This window comes from Urocampus carinirostris, chromosome 18, assembly GCF_059441175.1.
Source record: "Urocampus carinirostris isolate Australia breed hairy pipefish chromosome 18, RoL_Ucar_1.0, whole genome shotgun sequence".
NCBI classification, from domain to species: Eukaryota; Metazoa; Chordata; class Actinopteri; order Syngnathiformes; family Syngnathidae; genus Urocampus; species Urocampus carinirostris.
Window position 1 is genome coordinate 5112722 of NC_142366.1, and position 24581 is coordinate 5137302.

The following is a 24581-nucleotide window of genomic DNA, read 5'->3' on the forward strand; positions in this document are numbered from 1 at the left end:
CGAGGACTGATACATTTGACTCTACATACCACAAAATAGATTAGCAATAACCAACCACAGAGATGACACAATGGACGCGTATACCAACAGCACTATGGACCAGTAGTGACCAAGGTTTGGACGTGGCGTATCACTGGTGAAGTGAAAACTCATGTAAATAAGGACATGACCTAAACGTTTGACCAAAAATCAAACCAAGACATAGATTAGTCATTTAACCACTAACCTGGTAAACAACTGCTTTAAAAACACGTCCTGGAAAGAATCACTTTCTTGAAAGTTTTGCAACTGCAGTTACTGGCATTAGTATCCAGGATTAACCATGAACCACACTCTGGAACCAAAGAACTTCAACAATATAATGTCTCTCAGCTGTGACTGCTAATGGTGCTTAATATGAGGTGATATTTCAGGGATTTGAACTAAAATCTGGAAAGGAAGTGTTAACGAGGAAGAAAAAAAGCAACCTCCCCGTCAGGGAATCGAACCCCGGTCTTCCGCGTGACAGGCGGAGATACTGATCCACTATACTAACGAGGACTGATACACTTTGCTGGACATACCACCAATTAGAATAGCAATCACCAACCACAGAGATGGCACGATGGGCGCGTATACCATTAGCACGATGGACCAGGAGTGACCAAGGTTTGGACGTGGCGTATCACTGGTGAAGTGAAAACTCATCTAAATTAGGACATGACCTAAAGGTATGACCAAAAATCAAACCAAGACATAGATTAGTCATTTAACCACTAACCTGGTAAACAACTGCTTTAAAAAACACGTACTGGAAAGAATCACTTCCTTGAAAGTTTTTCAACTGCAGCTACTGGCATTAGTATCCAGTATTAACCATGAACCACACTCTGGAACCAAAGAACTTCAACAATATAATGTCTCTCAGCTGTGACTGCTAATGGTGCTTAATATGAGGTGATATTTCAAGGATTTGAACTCGAATCTGGAAAGGAAGTGTTAACAAGGAAGAAAAAAAACAATCTCCCTGTCGGGGAATCGAACCCCGGTCTCCCGCGTGACAGGCAGAGATACTGATCCACTATACTAACGAGGACTGATACATCTTGCTGGACATACCACAAATTAGATTAGCAATCACCAACCACAGAGATGGCACGATGGACGTGTATACCAATAGCACTAAGGACCAGTAGTGACCAAGGTTTGGACATGGCGTATCACTGGTGAAGTGAAAACTCATCTAAATAAGGACATGATCTAAAGGTATGACCAAAAATCAAACCAAGACATAGATTAGTCATTTATCCACTAACCTGGTAAACAACTGCTTTAAAAAACACGTACTGGAAAGAATCACTTCCTTGAAAGTTTTTCAACTGCAGCTACTGGCATTAGTATCCAGGATTAACCATGAACCACGCTCTGGAACCAAAGAACTTCAACAGTACAATGTCTCTCAGCTGTGACTGCTAATGGTGCTTAATATGAGGTGATATTTCAGGGATTTGAACTCAAATCTGGAAAGGAAGTATTAACGAGGAAGAAAAAAAGCAATCTCCACGTCGGGGAATCAAAAACTCGGTCTTCCGCGTGACAGGCGGCGATACTGATCCACTATACTAACGAGGACTGATACATTTGACTCTACATACCACAAAATAGATTAGCAATAACCAACCACAGAGATGACACAATGGACGCGTATACCAACAGCACTATGGACCAGGAGTGACCAAGGTTTGGACGTGGTGTATCACTGGTGAAGTGAAAACTCATCTAAATTAAGACATGACCTAAAGGTTTGCGAAATAAATCAATCCGAGACCTAGCTCAGCCAGGTGATGGACGTGGTTTGGCACAGGTAGACCAATAGCACTATGGACCAGGAGGGACCAAGGTTTGGATGTGGTGTATCACTGGTGAAGTGAAAACTCATCTAAATTAGGACATGACCTAAAGGTATGACCAAAACTCAAACCAAGACATAGAATAGTCATTTAACCACTAACCTGGTAAACAACTGCTTTAAAAACACGTCCTGGAAAGAATCACTTTCTTGAAAGTTTTACAACTGCAGCTACTGGCATTAGTATCCAGGATTAACCTTGAACCACACTCTGGAACCAAAGAACTTCAACGATATAATGTCTATCAGCTGTGACTGCTAATAGTGCTTAATATGAGGTTTTATTTCAGGGATTTGAACTCAAATCTGGAAAGAAAGTGTTAACAAGGAAGAAAAAAAAGCAATCTCCCCGTCGGGGAATCGAACCCCGGTCTTCCGCGTGACAGGCGGAGATACTGATCCACTATACTATCGAGGACTGATTCTTAGCTGGACATACCACAAAATAGATTAGCAATCACCAACCACAGATATGGCACGATGGACGTGTATACCAATAGCACGAAGGACCAGTAGTGACCAAGGTTTGTACGTGGCGTATCACTGGTGAAGTGAAAACTCATGTAAATAAGGACATGACCTAAACGTATGACCAAAAATCAAACCAAGACATAGATTAGTCATTTAACCACTAACCTGGTAAACAACTTCTTTAAAAACACGTCCTGGAAAGAATCACTTTCTTGAAAGTTTTGCAACTGCAGTTACTGGCATTAGTATCCAGGATTAACCATGAACCACACTCTGGAACCAAAGAACTTCAACAACATAATGTCTCTCAGCTGTGACTGCTAATGGTGCTTAATATGAGGTGATATTTCAGGGATTTGAACTCAAATCTGGAAAGGAAGTGTTAACGAGGAAGAAAAAAAGCAATCTCCCCGTCAGGGAATCGACCCCCGGTCTTCCGCGTGACAGGCGGAGATACTGATCCACTATACTAACGAGGACTGATACACTTTGCTGGACATACCACAAAATAGATTAGCAATCACCAACCACAGAGATGGCACGATGGGCGCGTATACCATTAGCACGATGGACCAGGAGTGACCAAGGTTTGGACGTGGCGTATCACTGGTGAAGTGAAAACTCATCTAAATTAGGACATGACCTAAAGGTATGACCAAAAATCAAACCAAGACATAGATTAGTCATTTAACCACTAACCTGGTAAACAACTGCTTTAAAAAACACGTACTGGAAAGAATCACTTCCTTGAAAGTTTTTCAACTGCAGCTACTGGCATTAGTATCCAGTATTAACCATGAACCACACTCTGGAACCAAAGAACTTCAACAATATAATGTCTCTCAGCTGTGACTGCTAATGGTGCTTAATATGAGGTGATATTTCAAGTATTTGAACTCGAATCTGGAAAGGAAGTGTTAACAAGGAAGAAAAAAAACAATCTCCCTGTCGGGGAATCGAACCCCGGTCTCCCGCGTGACAGGCAGAGATACTGATCCACTATACTAACGAGGACTGATACATCTTGCTGGACATACCACAAATTAGATTAGCAATCACCAACCACAGAGATGGCACGATGGACGTGTATACCAATAGCACTAAGGACCAGTAGTGACCAAGGTTTGGACATGGCGTATCACTGGTGAAGTGAAAACTCATCTAAATAAGGACATGATCTAAAGGTATGACCAAAAATCAAACCAAGACATAGATTAGTCATTTATCCACTAACCTGGTAAACAACTGCTTTAAAAAACACGTACTGGAAAGAATCACTTCCTTGAAAGTTTTTCAACTGCAGCTACTGGCATTAGTATCCAGGATTAACCATGAACCACGCTCTGGAACCAAAGAACTTCAACAGTACAATGTCTCTCAGCTGTGACTGCTAATGGTGCTTAATATGAGGTGATATTTCAGGGATTTGAACTCAAATCTGGAAAGGAAGTATTAACGAGGAAGAAAAAAAGCAATCTCCACGTCGGGGAATCAAAAACTCGGTCTTCCGCGTGACAGGCGGCGATACTGATCCACTATACTAACGAGGACTGATACATTTGACTCTACATACCACAAAATAGATTAGCAATAACCAACCACAGAGATGACACAATGGACGCGTATACCAACAGCACTATGGACCAGGAGTGACCAAGGTTTGGACGTGGTGTATCACTGGTGAAGTGAAAACTCATCTAAATTAAGACATGACCTAAAGGTTTGCGAAATAAATCAATCCGAGACCTAGCTCAGCCAGGTGATGGACGTGGTTTGGCACAGGTAGACCAATAGCACTATGGACCAGGAGGGACCAAGGTTTGGATGTGGTGTATCACTGGTGAAGTGAAAACTCATCTAAATTAGGACATGACCTAAAGGTATGACCAAAACTCAAACCAAGACATAGAATAGTCATTTAACCACTAACCTGGTAAACAACTGCTTTAAAAACACGTCCTGGAAAGAATCACTTTCTTGAAAGTTTTACAACTGCAGCTACTGGCATTAGTATCCAGGATTAACCTTGAACCACACTCTGGAACCAAAGAACTTCAACGATATAATGTCTATCAGCTGTGACTGCTAATAGTGCTTAATATGAGGTTTTATTTCAGGGATTTGAACTCAAATCTGGAAAGAAAGTGTTAACAAGGAAGAAAAAAAAGCAATCTCCCCGTCGGGGAATCGAACCCCGGTCTTCCGCGTGACAGGCGGAGATACTGATCCACTATACTATCGAGGACTGATTCTTAGCTGGACATACCACAAAATAGATTAGCAATCACCAACCACAGATATGGCACGATGGACGTGTATACCAATAGCACGAAGGACCAGTAGTGACCAAGGTTTGTACGTGGCGTATCACTGGTGAAGTGAAAACTCATGTAAATAAGGACATGACCTAAACGTATGACCAAAAATCAAACCAAGACATAGATTAGTCATTTAACCACTAACCTGGTAAACAACTTCTTTAAAAACACGTCCTGGAAAGAATCACTTTCTTGAAAGTTTTGCAACTGCAGTTACTGGCATTAGTATCCAGGATTAACCATGAACCACACTCTGGAACCAAAGAACTTCAACAACATAATGTCTCTCAGCTGTGACTGCTAATGGTGCTTAATATGAGGTGATATTTCAGGGATTTGAACTCAAATCTGGAAAGGAAGTGTTAACGAGGAAGAAAAAAAGCAATCTCCCCGTCAGGGAATCGACCCCCGGTCTTCCGCGTGACAGGCGGAGAAACTGATCCACTATACTAACGAGGACTGATACACTTTGCTGGACATACCACAAAATAGATTAGCAATCACCAACCACAGATATGGCACGATGGACGTGTATACCAATAGCACTAAGGACCAGTAGTGACCAAGGTTTGGACGTGGCGTACCACTGTTGAAGTGAAAACTCATGTAAATAAGGACATGACCTAAACGTATGACCAAAAATCAAACCAAGACATAGATTAGTCATTTAACCACTAACCTGGTAAACAACTTCTTTAAAAACACGTCCTGGAAAGAATCACTTTCTTGAAAGTTTTGCAACTGCAGTTACTGGCATTAGTATCCAGGATTAACCATGAACCACACTCTGGAACCAAAGAACTTCAACAATATAATGTCTCTCAGCTGCGACTGCTAATAGTGCTTAATATGAGTTGATATTTCAGGGATTTTAACTCAAATCTGGAAAGGAAGTGTTAACAAGGAAGAAAAAAAAGCAATCTCCCCATCAGGGAATCGAACCCCAGTCTTCCGCGTGACAGGCGGAGATACTGATCCACTATACTAACGAGGACTGATACATTTGACTCTACATACCACAAAATAGATTAGCAATAACCAACCACAGAGATGACACAATGGACGCGTATACCAACAGCACTATGGACCAGTAGTGACCAAGGTTTGGACGTGGCGTATCACTGGTGAAGTGAAAACTCATCTAAATAAGGACATGACCTAAACGTTTGACCAAAAATCAAACCAAGACATAGATTAGTCATTTAACCACTAACCTGGTAAACAACTGCTTTAAAAACACGTCCTGGAAAGAATCACTTCCTTGAAAGTTTTTCAACTGCAGCTACTGGCATTAGTATCCAGGATTATTCATGAACCACACTCTGGAACCAAAGAACTTCAACAGTACAATGTCTCTCAGCTGTGACTGCTAATGGTGCTCAGTATGAGGTGTTATTTCAGGGATTTGAACTCAAATCTGGAAAGGAAGTGTTAACGAGGAAGAAAAAAAGAAATCTCCCCGTCGGGGAGTCGAACCCCGGTCTTCCGCGTGACAGGCGGAGATACTGATCCACTATACTAACTAGGACTGATACACTTTACTGGACATACCACAAAATAGACTAGCAATCACCAACCACAGAGATGGCACAATGGACGTGTATACCAATAGCACTAAGAACCAGTAGTGACCAAGGTTTGGACGTGACGTATCACTGGTGAAGTGAAAACTCATCTAAATAAGGACATGATCTAAAGGTATGACCAAAAATCAAACCAAGACATAGATTAGTCATTTGTCCACTAACCTGGTAAACAACTGATTTAAAAAACACGTACTGGAAAGAATCACTTCCTTGAAAATTTTGCAATTGCAGCTACTGGCATTAGTATCCAGGATTAACCATGAACCACACTCTGGAACCAAAGAACTTCAACAGTACAATGTCTCTCAGCTGTGACTGCTAATGGTGCTTAATATGAGGTGATATTTCAGGGATTTTAACTCAAATCTGGAAAGAAGGTGTTAACAAGAAAGAAAAAAATCAATCTCCCCGTCGGGGAATCGAACCCCAGTATTCCGCGTGACAGGGGGAGATACTAATCGACTACACTAACGAGGACTGATACACTTTGCTGGACATACCACAAATTAGATTAGCAATCACCAACCACAGAGATGGCACGATGGACGCGTATACCAATAGCACTATGGACCAGGAGTGACCAAGGTTTGGACGTGGCGTATCACTGGTGAAGTGAAAACCCATCTAAATTAGGACATGACCATAAAGGTATGACCAAAACTCAAACCAAGACATAGAATAGTCATTTAACCACTAACCTGGTAAACAACTGCTTTAAAAACACGTCCTGGAAAGAATCACTTTCTTGAAAGTTTTGCAACTGCAGTTACTGGCATTAGTATCCAGGATTAACCATGAACCACACTCTGGAACCAAAGAACTTCAACACTATAATGTCTCTCAGCTGTGACTGCTAATGGTGCTTAATATGAGGTGATATTTCAGGGATTTGAACTAAAATCAGGAAAGGAAGTGTTAACGAGGAAGAAAAAAAGCAATCTCCCCGTCGGGGAATCGAACCTGGTCTTCCGCGTGACAGGCGGAGATACTGATCCACTATACTAACGAGGACTGATACACTTTACTGGACATACCACAAATTATATCAGCAATCACCAACCACAGAGATGGCATGACGGACGTGTATACCAATAGCACTATGGACCAGTAGTGACCAAGGTTTGGACGTGGCGCATCACTGGTGAAGTGAAAACTCATCTAAATAAGGACATGACCTAAAGGTATGACCAAAAATCAAACCAATACATAGATTAGTCATTTAACCACTAACCTGGTAAACAACTGCTTTAAAAACACGTCCTGGAAAGAATCACTTTCTTCAAAGTTTTACGACTGCAGCTACTGGCATTAGTATCCAGGATTAACCTTGAACCACACTCTGGAACCAAAGAACTTCAACAGTACAATGTCTCTCAGCTGTGATTCCTAATGGTGCTTAATATGAGGTGATATTTCAGGGATTTTAACTCAAATCTGGAAAGGAAGTGTTAACGAGGAAGAAAAAAAGCAATCTCCCCGTCAGGGAATCGGACCCCAGTCTTCCGCGTGACAGGCGGAAAGATACTGATCCACTATTTTAACGAGGACTGATACACTTTCCTGGACATACCACAAATTATATAAGCAATCACCAACCACAGAGATGGCACGATGGACGTGTATACCAATAGCACTAAGGACCAGTAGTGACCAAGGTTTGGACGTGGCGTATCACTGGTGAAGTGAAAACTCATCTAAATAAGGACATGATCTAAAGGTATGACCAAAAATCAAACCAAGACATAGATTAGTCATTTATCCACTAACCTGGTAAACAACTGCTTTAAAAAACACGTACTGGAAAGAATCACTTCCTTGAAAATTTTGCAATTGCAGCTACTGGCATTAGTATCCAGGATTAACCATGAACCACACTCTGGAACCAAAGAACTTCAACAGTACAATGTCTCTCAGCTGTGACTGCTAATGGTGCTCAGTATGAGGTGTTATTTCAGGGATTTGAACTCAAATCTGGAAAGGAAGTGTTAACGAGGAAGAAAAAAAGCAATCGCCCGGTCGGGGAATCGAACCCCGGTCTTCCGTGTGACAGGCGGAGATACTGATCCACTATACCAATGTGGACTGATACACTTAGCTGGACATACCACAAAATAGATTAGCAATCACCAACCACAGAGATGGCACGATGGACGCGTATACCAATAGCACTATGGACCAGGAGTGACCAAGGTTTGGACGTGGCGTATCACTGGTGAAGTGAAAACTCATCTAAATTAGGACATGACCATAAAGGTATGACCAAAACTCAAACCAAGACATAGAATAGTCATTTAACTTCTAACCTGGTAAACAACTGCTTTAAAAACACGTCCTGATAAGAATCACTTTCTTGAAAGTTTTGCAACTGCAGTTACTGGCATTAGTATCCAGGATTAACCATGAACCACACTCTGGAACCAAAGAACTTCAACAATATAATGTCTCTCAGCTGTTACTGCTAATGGTGCTTAATATGAGGTGATATTTCAGGGATTTGAACCCGAATCTGGAAAGGAAGTGTTAACGAGGAAGAAAAAAAGCAATCTCCCCATCAGGGAATCGAAACCCCGGGCTTCCACATGACAGGCGGAGATACTGATCCACTTGGTATCGAGGACTGATACACTTTGCTGGACATACCACCAAATAGACTAGCAATCACCAACCACAGAGATGGCACGATGGGCGCGTATACCAATAGCACTATGGACCAGGAGTGGCCAAGGTTTGGACGTGGCGTATCACTGGTGAAGTGAAAACTCATCTAAATTTGGACATGACCTAAAGGTATGACCAAAACTCAAACGAAGACATTGATTAGTCATTTAACCACTAACCTGGTAAACAACTGCTTTAAAAACACGTCCTGAAATGAATCACTTTCGTGAAAGTTTTACAACTGCAGCTACTGGCATTAGTATCCAGGATTAAGCTTGAACAACACTCTGGAACCAAAGAACTTCAAAAATATAATGTCTCTCAGCTGTGACTGCTAATAGTGCTTAATATGAGGTGATATTTCAGGGATTTGAAATCAAATCTTGAAAGGAAGTGTTAACAAGGAAGAAAAAAAACATTCTCCCTGTCAAGATCGAACCCCGGTCTCCCGCGTGACAGGCGGAGATACTGATCCACTATACTAACGAGGACTGATACACTTTGCTGGACATACCACCAATTAGAATAGCAATCACCAACCACAGAGATGGCACGATGGGCGCGTATACCATTAGCACTATGGACCAGGAGTGACCAAGGTTTGGACGTGGCGTATCACTGGTGAAGTGAAAACTCATCTAAATTAGGACATGACCTAAAGGTATGACCAAAAATCAAACCAAGACATAGATTAGTCATTTAACCACTAACCTGGTAAACAACTGTTTTAAAAAACACGTACTGGAAATAATCACTTCCTTGAAAGTTTTTCAACTGCAGCTATTGGCATTAGTATCCAGGATTATTCATGAACCACACTCTGGAACCAAAGAACTTCAACAGTACAATGTCTCTCAGCTGTGACTGCTAATGGTGCTTAATATGAGGTGATATTTCAGGGATTTTAACTCAAATCTGAAAAGGAAATGTTAACAAGGAAGAAAAAAATCAACTCCCCGTCGGGGAATCGAACCCCGGTCTTCCGCATGACAGGCGAAGATACTGATCAACTATACTAACGAGGACTGATACACTTTGCTGGACATACCACCAATTAGAATAGCAATCACCAACCACAGAGGTGGCACGATGGGCGCGTATACCATTAGCACTATGGACCAGGAGTGACCAAGGTTTGGACGTGGCGTATCACTGGTGAAGTGAAAACTCATCTAAATTAGGACATGACCTAAAGGTATGACCAAAAATCAAACAAAGACATAGATTAGTCATTTAACCACTAACCTGGTAAACAACTGCTTTAAAAAACACGTACTGGAAAGAATCACTTCCTTGAAAGTTTTTCAACTGCAGCTATTGGCATTAGTATCCAGGATTATTCATGAACCACACTCTGGAACCAAAGAACTTCAACAGTACAATGTCTCTCAGCTGTGACTGCTAATGGTGCTCAGTATGAGGTGTTATTTCAGGGATTTGAACTCGAATCTGGAAAGGAAGAGTTAACGAGGAAGAAAAAAAGCAATCTCCCCGTCGGGGAATCGAGCCCCGGTCTTCCACGTGACAGGCGGAGATACTGATCCACTATACTAACGAGGATTTATACACTTTACTGGACATACCACAAAATAGACTAGCAATCACCAACCACAGAGATGGCACGATGGACGCGTACACCAATAGCACTATGGACCAGGAGTGACCAAGGTTTGGACGTGGCGTATCACTGGTTAAGTGAAAACTCATCTAAATTAGGACATGACCTAAAGGTATGACCAAAACACAAACCAAGACATAGATTAGTCATTTAACCACTAACCTGGTAAACAACTGCTTTAAAAAACACGTACTGGAAAGAATCACTTCCTTGAAAGTTTTTCAACTGCAGCTACTGGCATTAGTATCCAGGATTAACCATGAACCACACTCTGGAACCAAAGAACTTCAACAGTACAATGTCTCTCAGCTGTGACTGCTAATGGTGATTAATTTGAGGTGACATTTCAGGGATTTGAACTCAAATCTGGAAAGGAAGAGTTAACGAGGAAGAAAAAAAGCAATCTCCCCGTCGGGGAATCGAACCCCGGTCTTCCGCGTGACAGGCGGAGATACTGATCCCCTATACTAACGAGGACTGATACACTTTGCTGGACATACCACAAAATAGATTAGCAATCACCAACCACAGAGATGGCACGATGGGCGCGTATACCATTAGCACTATGGACCAGGAGTGACCAAGGTTTGGACGTGGCGTATCACTGGTGAAGTGAAAACTCATCTAAATTAGGACATGACCTAAAGGTATGACCAAAAATCAAACCAAGACATAGATTAGTCATTTAACCACTAACCTGGTAAACAACTGCTTTAAAAAACACGTACTGGAAAGAATCACTTCCTTGAAAGTTTTTCAACTGCAGCTACTGGCATTAGTATCCAGGATTATTCATGAACCACACTCTGGAACCAAAGAACTTCAACAGTACAATGTCTCTCAGCTGTGACTGCAAATGGTGCTCAGTATGAGGTGTTATTTCAGGGATTTGAACTCGAATCTGGAAAGGAAGAGTTAACGAGGAAGAAAAAAAGCAATCTCCCCGTCGGGGAATCGAACCCCGGTCTTCCGCGTGACAGGCGGAGATACTGATCCCCTATACTAACGAGGACTGATACACCTTGCTGGACATACCACAAAATAGATTATTAATCACCAACCACAGAGATGGCACGATGGACGTGTATACCAATAGCACTAAGGACCAGTAGTGACCAAGGTTTGGACGTGGCGTATCACTGGTGAAGTGAAAACTCATCTAAATAAGGACATGACCTAAAGGTATGACCAAAAATCAAACCAAGACATAGATTAGTCACTTAACCACTAACCTGGTAAACAACTGCTTTTAAAAACACGTACTGGAAAGAATCACTTCCTTGAAAATTTTGCAATTGCAGCTACTGGCATTAGTATCCAGGATTAACCATGAACCACACTCTGGAACCAAAGAAATTTAACAGTACAATGTCTCTCAGCTGTGACTGCTAATGGTGCTTAATATGAGGTGATATTTCAGGAATTTTAACTCAAATCTGGAAAGGAAGTGTTAACAAGGAAGAAAAAAATCAATCTCCCCGTCGGGGAATCGAACCCCAGTCTTCCGCGTGACAGGGGGAGATACTAATCCACTACACTAACGAGGACTGATACACTTTGCTGGACATACCACAAATTAGATTAGCAATCACCAACCACAGAGATGGCACAATGGACGCGTATACCAATTGCACTATGGACCATGAGTGACCAAGGTTTGGACGTGGCGTATCACTGGTGAAGTGAAAACCCATCTAAATTAGGACATGACCATAAAGGTATGACCAAAACTCAAACCAAGACATAGAATAGTCATTTAACCACTAACCTGGTAAACAACTGCTTTAAAAACACGTCCTGGAAAGAATCACTTTCTTGAAAGTTTTGCAACTGCAGTTACTGGCATAGTATCCAGGATTAACCATGAACCACACTCTGGAACCAAAGAACTTCAACACTATAATGTCTCTCAGCTGTGACTGCTAATGGTGCTTAATATGAGGTGATATTTCAGGGATTTGAACTAAAATCTGGAAAGGAAGTGTTAACGAGGAAGAAAAAAAGCAATCTCCCCGTCGGGGAATCGAACCCCGGTCTTCCGCGTGACAGGCGGAGATACTGATCCACTATACTAACGAGGACTGATACATTTTACTGGACATACCACAAATTATATTAGCAATCACCAACCACAGAGATGGCATGACGGACGTGTATCCCAATAGCACTATGGACCAGTAGTGACCAAGGTTTGGACGTGGCGCATCACTGGTGAAGTGAAAACTCATCTAAATAAGGACATGACCTAAAGGTATGACCAAAAATCAAACCAAGACATAGATTAGTCATTTAACCACTAACCTGGTAAACAACTGCTTTAAACACACGTCCTGGAAAGAATCACTTTCTTCAAAGTTTTACGACTGCAGCTACTGGCATTAGTATCCAGGATTAACCTTGAACCACACTCTGGAACCAAAGAACTTCAACAGTACAATGTCTTTCAGCTGTGATTCCTAATGGTGCTTAATATGAGGTGATATTTCAGGGATTTTAACTCAAATCTGGAAAGGAAGTGTTAACGAGGAAGAAAAAAAGCAATCTCCCCGTCAGGGAATCGGACCCCAGTCTTCCGCGTGACAGGCGGAGATACTGATCCACTATACTAACGAGGACTGAGACACTTTACTGGACATACCACCAAATAGACTAGCAATCACCAACCACAGAGATAGCACGATGGACGTGTATACCAATAGCACTATGGACCAGGAGTGACCAAGGTTTTGGCCGTGGCGTATCACTGGTGAAGTGAATACTCATCTCAATTTGGACATGACCTAAAGGTATGACCAAAACTCAAACCAAGACATAGATTAGTCATTTAACCACTAACCTGGTAAACAACTGCTTTAAAAACACGTCCTGGAAAGAATCACTTTCTTGAAAGTTTTACAACTGTGGCTACTGGCATTAGTATCCAGGATTAACCTTGAACCACACTCTGGAACCAAAGAACTTCAACAATATAATGTCTCTCAGCTGTGACTGCTAATGGTGCTTAATATGAGGTGATATTTCAGGGATTTGAACTCAAATCTGGAAAGGAAGTGTTAACGAGGAAGAAAAAAAGCAATCTCCCCGTCAGGGAATCGGACCCCGGTCTTCCGCGTGACAGGCGGAGATACTGATCCACTATACTAACGAGGACTGATACACTTAGCTGGACATACCACCAAATAGACTAGCAATCACCAACCACAGAGATGGCACGATGGGCGCATATACCAATAGCACTATGGACCAGGAGTGACCAAGGTTTGGATGTGGCGTATCACTGGTGAAGTGAAAACTCATCTAAATTTGGACATGACCTAAAGGTATGACCAAAACTCAAACCAAGACATAGAATAGTCATATAACCACTAACCTGGTAAACAACTGCTTCAAAAACACGTCCTGGAAAGAATCACTTCCTTGAAAGTTTTTCAACTGCAGCTACTGGCATTAGTATCCAGGATTAACCATGAACCACACTCTGGAACCAAAGAACTTCAACAGTACAATGTCTCTCAGCTGTGACTGCTAATGGTGCTTAGTATGAGGTGTTATTTCAGGGATTTGAACTCAAATCTGGAAAGGAAGTGTTAACGAGGAAGAAAAAAAAGCAATCTCCCCGTCGGGGAATCGAACCCCGGTCTTCCGCGTGACAGGCGGAGATACTGATCCACTATACTAACGAGGACTGATACACTTTGCTGGACATACCACCAAAGAGACTAGCAATCACCAACCACAGAGATGGCACGATGGGCGCGTATACCAATAGCACTATGGACCAGGAGTGACCAAGGTTTGGATGTGGCGTATCACTGGTTAAGTGAAAACTCATCTCAATTTGGACATGACCTAAAGGTATGACCAAAACTCAAACCGAGACATAGAATAGTCATTTAACCACTAACCTGGTAAACAACTGCTTTAAAAACACGTCTTTGAAAGAATCACTTTCTTGAAAGTTTTACAACTGCAGCTACTGGCATTAGTATCCAGGATTAACCTTGAACCACACTCTGGAACCAAAGAACTTCAACAATATAATGTCTCTCAGCTGTGACTGCTAATAGTGCTTAATATGAGGTGATATTTCAGGGATTTGAACTCAAATCTGGAAAGAAAGTGTTAACAAGGAAGAAAAAAAGCATTCTCCCCGTCGGGGAATCGAACCCCGGTCTTCCGCGTGACAGGCGGAGATACTGATCCACTATACTAACAAGGACTGATACATTTGCCTCTACATACCACAAAAGAGATTAGCAATAACCAACCACAGAGATGACACAATGGACGCGTATACCAACAGCACTATGGACCAGGAGTGACCAAGGTTTGGACGTGGTGTATCACTGGTGAAGTGAAAACTCATCTAAATTAAGACATGACCTAAAGGTTTGCGAAATAAATCAATCCGAGACCTAGCTCAGCCAGGTGATGGACGTGTTTTGGCACAGGTAGACCAATAGCACTATGGACCAGGAGGGACCAAGGTTTGGATGTGGTGTATCACTGGTGAAGTGAAAACTCATCTAAATTAGGACATGATCTAAAGGTATGACCAAAACTCAAACCAAGACATAGAATAGTCATTTAACCACTAACATGGTAAACAACTGCTTTAAAAACACGTCCTGGAAAGAATAACTTCCTTGAAAGTTTTTCAACTGCAGCTACTGGCATTAGTATCCAGGATTAACCATGAACCACACTCTGGAACCAAAGAACTTCAACAGTACAATGTCTCTCAGCTGTGACTGCTAATGCTGCTTAGTACGAGGTGTTATTTCAGGGATTTTAACTCAAATCTGGAAAGGAAGTGTTAACGAGGAAGAAAAAAAGCAATCTCCCCGTCAGGGAATCGAACCCCGGTCTTCCGCGTGACTTGCGGAGATACTGATCCACCATACTAACGAGGACTGATACACTTTGCTGGACATTCCACCAAATAGATTAGCAATCACCAATCACAGAGATTGCACGATGTGCGCGTATACCAATAGCACTATGGACCAGGAGTGACCAAGGTTTGGACGTGGCGTATCACTGGTGAAGTGAAAACTCATCTAAATTAGGACATGACCTAAAGGTATGACCAAAACACAAACCAAGACATAGATTAGTCATTTAACCACTAACCTGGTAAACAACTGCTTTAAAAAACACGTACTGGAAAGAATCACTTCCTTGAAAGTTTTTCAACTGCAGCTACTGGCATTAGTATCCAGGATTAACCATGAACCACACTCTGGAACCAAAGAACTTCAACAGTACAATGTCTCTCAGCTGTGACTGCTAATGGTGATTAATTTGAGGTGACATTTCAGGGATTTGAACTCAAATCTGGAAAGGAAGAGTTAACGAGGAAGAAAAAAAGCAATCTCCCCGTCGGGGAATCGAACCCCGGTCTTCCGCGTGACAGGCGGAGATACTGATCCCCTATACTAACGAGGACTGATACACTTTGCTGGACATACCACAAAATAGATTAACAATCACCAACCACAGAGATGGCACGATGGACGTGTATACCAATAGCACTATGGACCAGTAGTGACCAAGGTTTGGACGTGGCGTATCACTGGTGAAGTGAAAACTCATCTAAATAAGGACATGACCTAAAGGTATGACCAAAAATCAAACCAAGACATAGATTAGTCACTTAACCACTAACCTGGTAAACAACTGCTTTTAAAAACACGTACTGGAAAGAATCACTTCCTTGAAAGTTTTGCAACTGCAGCTAGTGGCATTAGTATCCAGGATTAACCATGAACCACACTCTGGAACCAAAGAACATCCAAAGTAGAATGTCTCTCTGCTGTGACTGCTAATGGTGCTTAATATGAGGTGATATTTCAGGGATTTGAACTCGAATTTGGAAAGGAAGTGTTAATGAGGAAGAAAAAGCATTCTCCCATTTAACCACTAACCTGGTAACCAAGACCTAGCTCAGCCAGGTGATGGACGTGGTTCTGCACAGGTAGACCAATAGCACTATGGACCAGGAGGGACCAAGGTTTGGACGTGGTGTATCACTGGTGAAGTGAAAACTCATCTAAATTAAGACATGACCCAAAGGTATGCGAAATAAATCTATCCAAGACATAGCTCAGCCAGGTGATGGACGTGGTGTAGGACAGGTAGACCAGCAGCACTATGCACCAGGAGGGACCAAGGTTTGGACGTGGTGTATCACTGGTGAAGTGAAAAATCATCTAAATTAGGACATGACCTAAAGGTATGACCAAAACTCAAACCAAGACATAAATTAGTCATTTAACCACTAACCTGGTAAACAACTGCTTTAAAAAACACGTACTGGAAAGAATCACTTCCTTGAAAGTTTTGCAACTGCAGCTACTGGCATTAGTATCCAGGATTAACCATGAACCACACTCTGGAACCAAAGAACTTTAACAGTACAATGTCTCTCAGCTGTGACTGCTAATGGTGCTTAAAATGAGGTGATATTTCAGGGATTTGAACTCGAATCTGGGAAGGAAGTGTTAACGAGGAAGAAAAAAGCATTCTCCCCGTCGGGGAATCATACTCCGGGCTTCCGCGTGAAAGGCGGAGATACTGATCCACTATACTAAAGAGGACTGATACACTTTGCTGGATATACCACAAAATAGATTAGCAATAACCACCCACAGAGATGAGACGATGGACGCGTATACCAACAGAACTATGGACCAGGAGTGACCAAGGTTTGGACGTGGTGTATCACTGGTGAAGTGTAAACTCATCTAAATTAAGACATGACCCAAAGGTATGCGAAATAAATCTATCCATGACAAAGCACAGCCAGGTGATGGACGTGGTGTAGCACAGGTCGACCAATAGCACTATGGACCAGGAGGGACCAAGGTTCTGACGTGGTGTATCACTGGTGAAGTGAAAACTCATCTAAATTAGGACATGACCTAAAGGTATGACCAAAACTCAAGCCAAGACATAGATTAGTCATTTAACCACTAACCTGGTAAACAACTGCTTTAAAAACACGTCCTGGAAAGAATCACTTTCTTGAAAGTTTTGCAACTGCAGCTACTGGCATTAGTATCCAGGATTAACCATGAACCACACTCTGGAATCAAAGAACTTCAACAATATAATGTCTCTCAGCTGTTACTGCTAATGGTGCTTAATATGAGGTGATATTTCAGGGATTTTAACTCAAATCTGGAAAGGAAGTGTTAACGAGGAAGAAAAAAATCAATCTCCCCGTCGGGAAATCGAACCCTGGTCTTCCGAGTGAGAGGCGGAGATACTGATCCACTATACTAACGAGGACTGATACATTTTGCTGGACATACCACCAAATACCCCCTCGGATGGGTCTGGCCTTGATGCGGCGAGGGGGCTTGCGCGTTCCAGTGACCCTGAAGAGCGATACCGTCGGGAGCTTGATCCTGGTAGGGTCACCCATGGCGGGCCGGTCTCCGGGGTAGGTTACAGACAAACAAAGACCCCAGCGTGTCGGTACGCTGTGAGGTGGCAGCCCCACCAACCGACTGTCCTGCGGCGGGCTAACAACTCACTCAGGAGAAAACCCCCTTTGTTACGAAACTGACCAGAGAAAGAAGCCGGACTGACCAACACGGTAACGGACCCCAGCCTGCCCCCGACCAACGAGTACGGATCGACCTTCGTCGTAAGACCCGTGTCGCCACCTGGAATGTCCAAACACTCCTTCGCCCCGGAGCTGCCACCCTGCTGTCCCGAGAGCTCTGTTGCTATAACATCACCCTGGCTGGGCTCTGTGAAGAACGATGGCAAGGCAATGGTGAAACAACAGCTGGCACCCATTGCTACATCTGGAGTGGCCCCGAGAGTCAGACCGGCCTTTACGGTGTGGCTCTCGCCATTCCAAAAGCCCTCCGGAGGTCCCTCATCAGCTGGACACCAATAAGCGACAGACTACTGTCTGCTCGCTTCCTCCACCATCACGGCAAGATGACAGTGATCGTTGCCTACGCCCCCACGGATGTCGCTGATGAGGATGCGAAGGACGCGTTCTTTGACCAACTCCACCAGGCTGTCAACCAAGCCCCACCACACGACGTCACCATCATCCTCACTGATGCCAACGCCACTCTATCCAGCAATGATCGGTCCCCCGGCTCACCTGTCGGCACCACCTTCGTTGACAGCACAACAAACGACAATGGCAACCGCCTCCTCCTCCTCTGCCACCAAAACAACCTTTGTGTTGCTGACACCTGGTTTCCCCGGAAATGCATCCATCACTGGACGTGGTACAGCCCAGATGGCAGAACCAGGAAGGCATCAACCAGCTCAGTAGCCTAGATGGTAAGGCGCCCGCTTTGAGACTGGGAGGTCGGTGGTTCGCGCCCCGGCCGAGTCATTCCTAAGACTTAAAAAGTGGTCGGCGGCGCCCTCTGTTGGCTGCGGCTGCATCGGCTCGCTACAACGGGTCAGGTGCAATCGACATTTCGTTCTGTGTACATTGTTACACAGAATGACAATACAAGGAAATTATAATTAAATTATTGGACCACATCCTGATATCACGACGCTGGAAGTCGTTTGTAACCAACTGCCAGGTGTTCAGAAGAGCACAGCTTGGCAACACAGACCATCGTCTGCTGTTGGCCCAGCTAAAGCTAAAGCTCCGAGCCAACCAGCACAAGACTCTGCATCGCCCCGACTGCTCCCGACTCAGCGACCCCAACATCGCCAGAGACTTTAGTTGCTCCATCCGCCGCACTCTCGATGCCCTGGCTCCTGACAAGCTGACAGACTGGGCGGCCTTCAAGGAAAGTGTCCTCCAGTCTGCTCACAATGTCCTCGGACGCCCGCGATCCTCCCCGAGAAAGCCCTGGATATCAGAGAGGACACTAAACATCATAGACCAGCGGCGTGAGGCCCGGCTCCGAGGCGACCTCACGGAGTATCGGAGACTGAACCGCCTGCGCCTTGTGGCCATTGCTGAAGATAGGGAGAGGTTTTCGCAGGCAGAAGCCCAACAGCTTGAGTCCGCGGCCAACAACAACAACATGAGCCATGTATTCAGTCTACTACGCCAAGCCCGTAGCGGCCCACACATAGAGACAGCCCTGGTAAAAGACTCAGACGGAAACCTCATCATGACAGAAGCCAACGGTCTCGCACGCTGGAAGGAGCACTTTAGCCTCCTCTTGCAGCACAGCACCATCCCGGCTGATCCCACCCTCCTAGTGGCTGCAAACACAGCACCTCCTAGCGACGCCTGCTGCACAGACCCTGTTACACCCGAGGAAGTGAGAGCTGCTCTGAAGAAGCTGAACACCAAGAAAGCCCCCGGCATCTGTGCCATTACCGGCGAGATTCTCAAGGCCGGCGGTGATGGCATGGTGGAGTGGCTAACCGGCCTATTCAACCAGGTGTGGGAATCGGAGCAGCTGCCTACCGACTGGACCAGAGGAGTCATCATGCCCTTCTGGAAATGCAAGGGTGACAGGCTTGTCTGTGGAAATCACAGAGGTATAACCTTACTCTCCATCCCGGGCAAGGTCTTTACCAGGATCTTGCTCAGCCGTGCCCTTCCAGCAATCAGAAGCTGCCGCCGTCCCCAGCAGGCTGTCTTTATGCCCAACTGCTCCACAACGGACCACATCTCTGCCGTCCGTTTGCTGATAGAGAAGACCCGTTAATTCCGTAAAGATCGCCATTTATATATCGGATTCATTGATCTGAAGGCCGCCTTTGACACCGTCTGCCACTCTTTACTGTGGAACATCCTCCAAGCTCTCGGAGCACCACCCAAGATCATAGCCCTGTTCAAGCTGCTCTACAGCAACGCAGAGAGCTGTGTCCGTATCAACGGCATTGACTCCGACTGGTTCTCCAGCGGCGTTTGTCAAGGCTGCGTTGCTGCTCCCGATCTTTTTAATTGCATCATCGACCACCTGACGTTCAGGGTTAGTGAGCGCATCCCCGGAGTGTCTTTCGGCAACTACCACCTGACTGACCTGGAGTATGCTGACGACACCATCATGCTCAGCACTTCCTACAGCCAGCTGAGAGACGCTCTGGGCATTTACAGCGAAGAGGCAGCGCGGCTTGGCCTCCAAGTGAGTTGGACGAAAACCAAGTTCATGTATGTCGGTGATGGACCAAATCCACCTCCCATCCAAATTGGTAGCGACATCGTAGAGCCTGTCAAGAGCTTTGTGTATCTGGGGTCCATGGTGACACACAATGGGGACCTAAAACCAGAGATTCTCCGCAGAAGAGCCCTAGCAGCATATGCTCTGCAGTCTCTCTGGAAACCACTCTGGCGGCAACAGACCATCGCACGCAAGACGAAGCTCCGCATTTACAACCTCGCCGTACTCTCTATCCTGCTTTATGGCTCAGAAACATGGCCCCTGAACGACACCCTGGCCACAAGAATCGACGGTTTTGATAGCAGGGCTCTCAGAACCATCGAGAACATCAGGTGGCCCCAGCGAGTCTCCAATAAAGAGCTCAGAGCCCGCACGTGCCAGCCCCGAGCATCTTCCTTGGTCGCACAACGCCGCACCCGCTGGTTTGGCCATGTCCTTCGTCTACCACCAGACCATCCGACACGAGCCATTCTCCAGTTTGACCCAAAGGCAGCAGGCTGGAGACGACCACGAAGGAAACCCCGCACTCGATGGCTCGACGTTGTTGCGGGCGACCTCCAACAACACGGAGTTGCTGTAGAGGATGCAGAACAGCTGGCACAAGACCGCCAGCATTGGAAAAACCTGGTTCATCTGGTCGGCTCAACGCACAGGGACGGGACCCCTGACCTTCGCTGGAGCAATAATCAATCAAATCAGTCACCACCAAATAGATTAGCAATCACCAACCACAGAGATGGCACGATGGGCGCGTATACCAATAGCACTATGGACCAGGAGTGACCAAGGTTTGGACGTGGCGTATCACTGGTGAAGTGAAAACTTATCTAAATTAGGACATGACCTAAAGGTATGACCAAAAATCAAACCAAGACATAGATTAGTCATTTAACCACTAACCTGGTAAACAACTGCTTTAAATAACACGTACTGGAAAGAATCACTTCCTTGAAAGTTTTTCAACTGCAGCTACTGGCATTAGTATCCAGGATTAACCATGAACCACACTCTGGAACCAAAGAACTTCAACAGTACAATGTCTCTCAGCTGTGACTGCTAATGGTGCTTAATATGAGGTGACATTTCAGGGATTTTAACTTGAATCTGGAAAGGAAGTGTTAACGAAGAAGAAAAAGCATTGGACATACCACAAAAAAGATTATAATAACCACCCACAGAGATGACACGATGGACGCGTATACCAACAGCACTATGGACCAGGAGTGACCAAGGTATGGACGTGGCATATCACTGGTGAAGTGAAAACTTATCTAAATTAAGACATGACCCAAAGGTATGGGAAAAAAATCTATCCAAGACATAGCTCAGCAAGGTGATGGATGTGGTGTAGCACAGGTAGACCAGCAGCACTATGCACCAGGAGGGACCAAGATTTGGACTTGGTGTATCACTGGTGAAGTGAAAACTCATTTAAATTAGGACATGACCACTAACCTGGTAAACAACTGCTTTAAAAAACACGTACTGGAAAGAATCAATTCCTTGAAAGTTTTGCAACTGCAGTTACTGGCATTAGTATCCAGGATTAACCATGAACCACACTCTGGAACCAAAGAACATCCCAAGTAGAATGTGATATTATAGGGATTTGAACTCGAATTTGGAAAGGAAGTGTTAATGAGGGAGAAAAAAGCATTTTCCCATTTAACCACTAACCTGGTAACCAAGACCTAGCTCAGCCAGGTGATGGACGTGGTTTGGCACAGGTAGACCAATAGCACTATGGACCAGGAGGGACCAAGGTTTGGATGTGGTGTATCACTGGTGAAGTGAAAACTCATCTAAAAAAAAAAAAAGCATTCTCGCCAGCAAGGAATGGAAGCCCGGTGTTCCGCATGACAGGCGGAGATACTGATCCACTATACTGACGAGGACTGATACATTGACCCGAAATACCACAAAATAGATTACCAATAACCAACCACAGAGATGACCCAATGGACGCGTATACCAACAGCACTATGGACCAGGAGTGAGCAAGGTTTGGACGTGGTGTATCACTGGTGAAGTGAAAACTCATCTAAATTAAGACATGACCCAAAGGTATGCGAAATAAATCCATCCAAGACAAAGATCAGCTAGGTGATGGACGTGGTGTAGCACAGGTAGGCCAATAGCACTATGGACCAGGAGGGACCAAGGTTTGGACGTCGTATATCACTGGTGAAGTGAAAACTCATCTAAATTAGGACATGACCTAAAGGTATGACCAAAACTCAAACCAAGATATAGATTAGTCATTTAACCACTAACCTGGTAAACAACTGCTTGAAAAAACGCGTACTGGAAAGAATCACTTCCTTGAAAGTTTTGCAACTGCAGCTACTGGCATTAGTATCCAGGATTAACCATGAACCACACTCTGGAACCAAAGAACATCCAAAGTAGAATGTCTCTCTGCTGTGACTGCTAATGGTGCTTAATATGAGGTGATATTATAGGGATTTGAACTCGAATTTGGAAAGGAAGTGTTAATGAGGGAGAAAAAAGCATTTTCCCATTTAACCACTTATCTGGTAACCAAGACCTAGGTCAGCCAGGTGATGGACGTGGTTTGGCACAGTTAGACCAATAGCACTATGGACCAGGAGGGACCAAGGTTTGGATGTGGTGTATCACTGGTGAAGTGAAAACTCATCTAAAAAAAAAAAAAAAGCATTCTCGCCGTCAAGGAATGGAAGCCCGGTGTTCCGCATGACAGGCGGAGATACTGATCCACTATACTGACGAGGACTGATACATTGACCCGACATACCACAAAATAGATTACCAATAACCAACCACAGAGATGACCCAATGGACGCGTATACCAACAGCACTATGGACCAGGAGTGAGCAAGGTTTGGACGTGGTGTATCACTGGTGAAGTGAAAACTCATCTAAATTAAGACATGACCCAAAGGTATGACCAAAACTCAAACCAAGACATAGATTGTTCATTTAACCACTAACCTGGTAAACAACTGTATTAAAAAACACGTACTGGAAAGAACTTCCTTGAATGTTTTGCAACTGCAGCTACTGGCATTAGTGTATAGGATTAACCATGAACCACACTCTGGAACCAAAGAACTTCAACAGTACAATGTCTCTCAGCTGTGACTGCTAATGGTGCTTAATATGAGGTGATATTTCAGGGGTTTGAACTCTAATCTGGAAAGGAAGTGTTAACGAGAAAGAAAAAAGCAATCTCCCCGTCGAGGAATCGAATCCTAGGCTTCCGTGTGACAGGCGGAGATACTGATCCACTACACTAAAGAGGACTGATACACTTTGCTGGACATACCACAAAATAGATAAGCAATAACCACCCACAGAGATGGCACGATGGACGCGTATACCAATAGCACTATGGACCAGGAGTGACCAAAGTTTGACGTGGCGTATCACTGGTGAAGTGAAAACTCATCTAAATTAAGACATGACCCAAAGGTATGCGGAATAAATCTATCCAAGACATAGCTCAGCCAGGTGATGGACGTGGTGTAGGACAGGTAGACCAGCAGCACTATGCACCAGGAGGGACCAAGGTTTGGACGTGGTGTATCACTGGTGAAGTGAAAAATCATCTAAATTAGGCCATGACCTAAAGGTATGACCAAAACTCAAACCAAGATATAGATTAGTCATTTAACCACTAACCTGGTAAACAACTGCTTGAAAATACGCGTACTGGAAAGAATCACTTCCTTGAAAGTTTTGCAACTGCAGCTACTGGCATTAGTATCCAGGATTAACCATGAACCACACTCTGGAACCAAAGAACATCCAAAGTAGAATGTCTCTCTGCTGTGACTGCTAATGGTGCTTAATATGAGGTGATATTTCAGGGATTTGAACTCGAATTTGGAAAGGAAGTGTTAATGAGGAAGAAGAAGCATTCTCCCATTTAACCACTAACCTGGTAAC

The 24581-nt window shown here is 44.0% G+C and overlaps 8 non-coding genes across 8 annotated transcripts; all 8 read right to left on the minus strand.

Annotated features, from left to right (window-relative positions):
- Positions 1-467: 467 nt before the first annotated feature.
- Positions 468-540, minus strand: trnad-guc (transfer RNA aspartic acid (anticodon GUC)). Its single transcript has one exon. It is a non-coding gene; the product is annotated as a tRNA-Asp (tRNA).
- A 9333-nt stretch (positions 541-9873) lies between these two features.
- Positions 9874-9946, minus strand: trnad-guc (transfer RNA aspartic acid (anticodon GUC)). The gene has a single exon. It is a non-coding gene; the product is annotated as a tRNA-Asp (tRNA).
- Positions 9947-10943: 997 nt separating this feature from the next.
- On the minus strand, positions 10944-11016 carry trnad-guc (transfer RNA aspartic acid (anticodon GUC)). The gene has a single exon. It is a non-coding gene; the product is annotated as a tRNA-Asp (tRNA).
- A 462-nt stretch (positions 11017-11478) lies between these two features.
- trnad-guc (transfer RNA aspartic acid (anticodon GUC)) lies at positions 11479-11551 on the minus strand. The gene has a single exon. It is a non-coding gene; the product is annotated as a tRNA-Asp (tRNA).
- A 996-nt stretch (positions 11552-12547) lies between these two features.
- trnad-guc (transfer RNA aspartic acid (anticodon GUC)) lies at positions 12548-12620 on the minus strand. The gene has a single exon. It is a non-coding gene; the product is annotated as a tRNA-Asp (tRNA).
- A 1531-nt stretch (positions 12621-14151) lies between these two features.
- trnad-guc (transfer RNA aspartic acid (anticodon GUC)) lies at positions 14152-14224 on the minus strand. The gene has a single exon. It is a non-coding gene; the product is annotated as a tRNA-Asp (tRNA).
- A 461-nt stretch (positions 14225-14685) lies between these two features.
- trnad-guc (transfer RNA aspartic acid (anticodon GUC)) lies at positions 14686-14758 on the minus strand. The gene has a single exon. It is a non-coding gene; the product is annotated as a tRNA-Asp (tRNA).
- Positions 14759-15914: 1156 nt separating this feature from the next.
- trnad-guc (transfer RNA aspartic acid (anticodon GUC)) lies at positions 15915-15987 on the minus strand. The gene has a single exon. It is a non-coding gene; the product is annotated as a tRNA-Asp (tRNA).
- Between the last annotated feature and the right edge of the window lie 8594 nt (positions 15988-24581).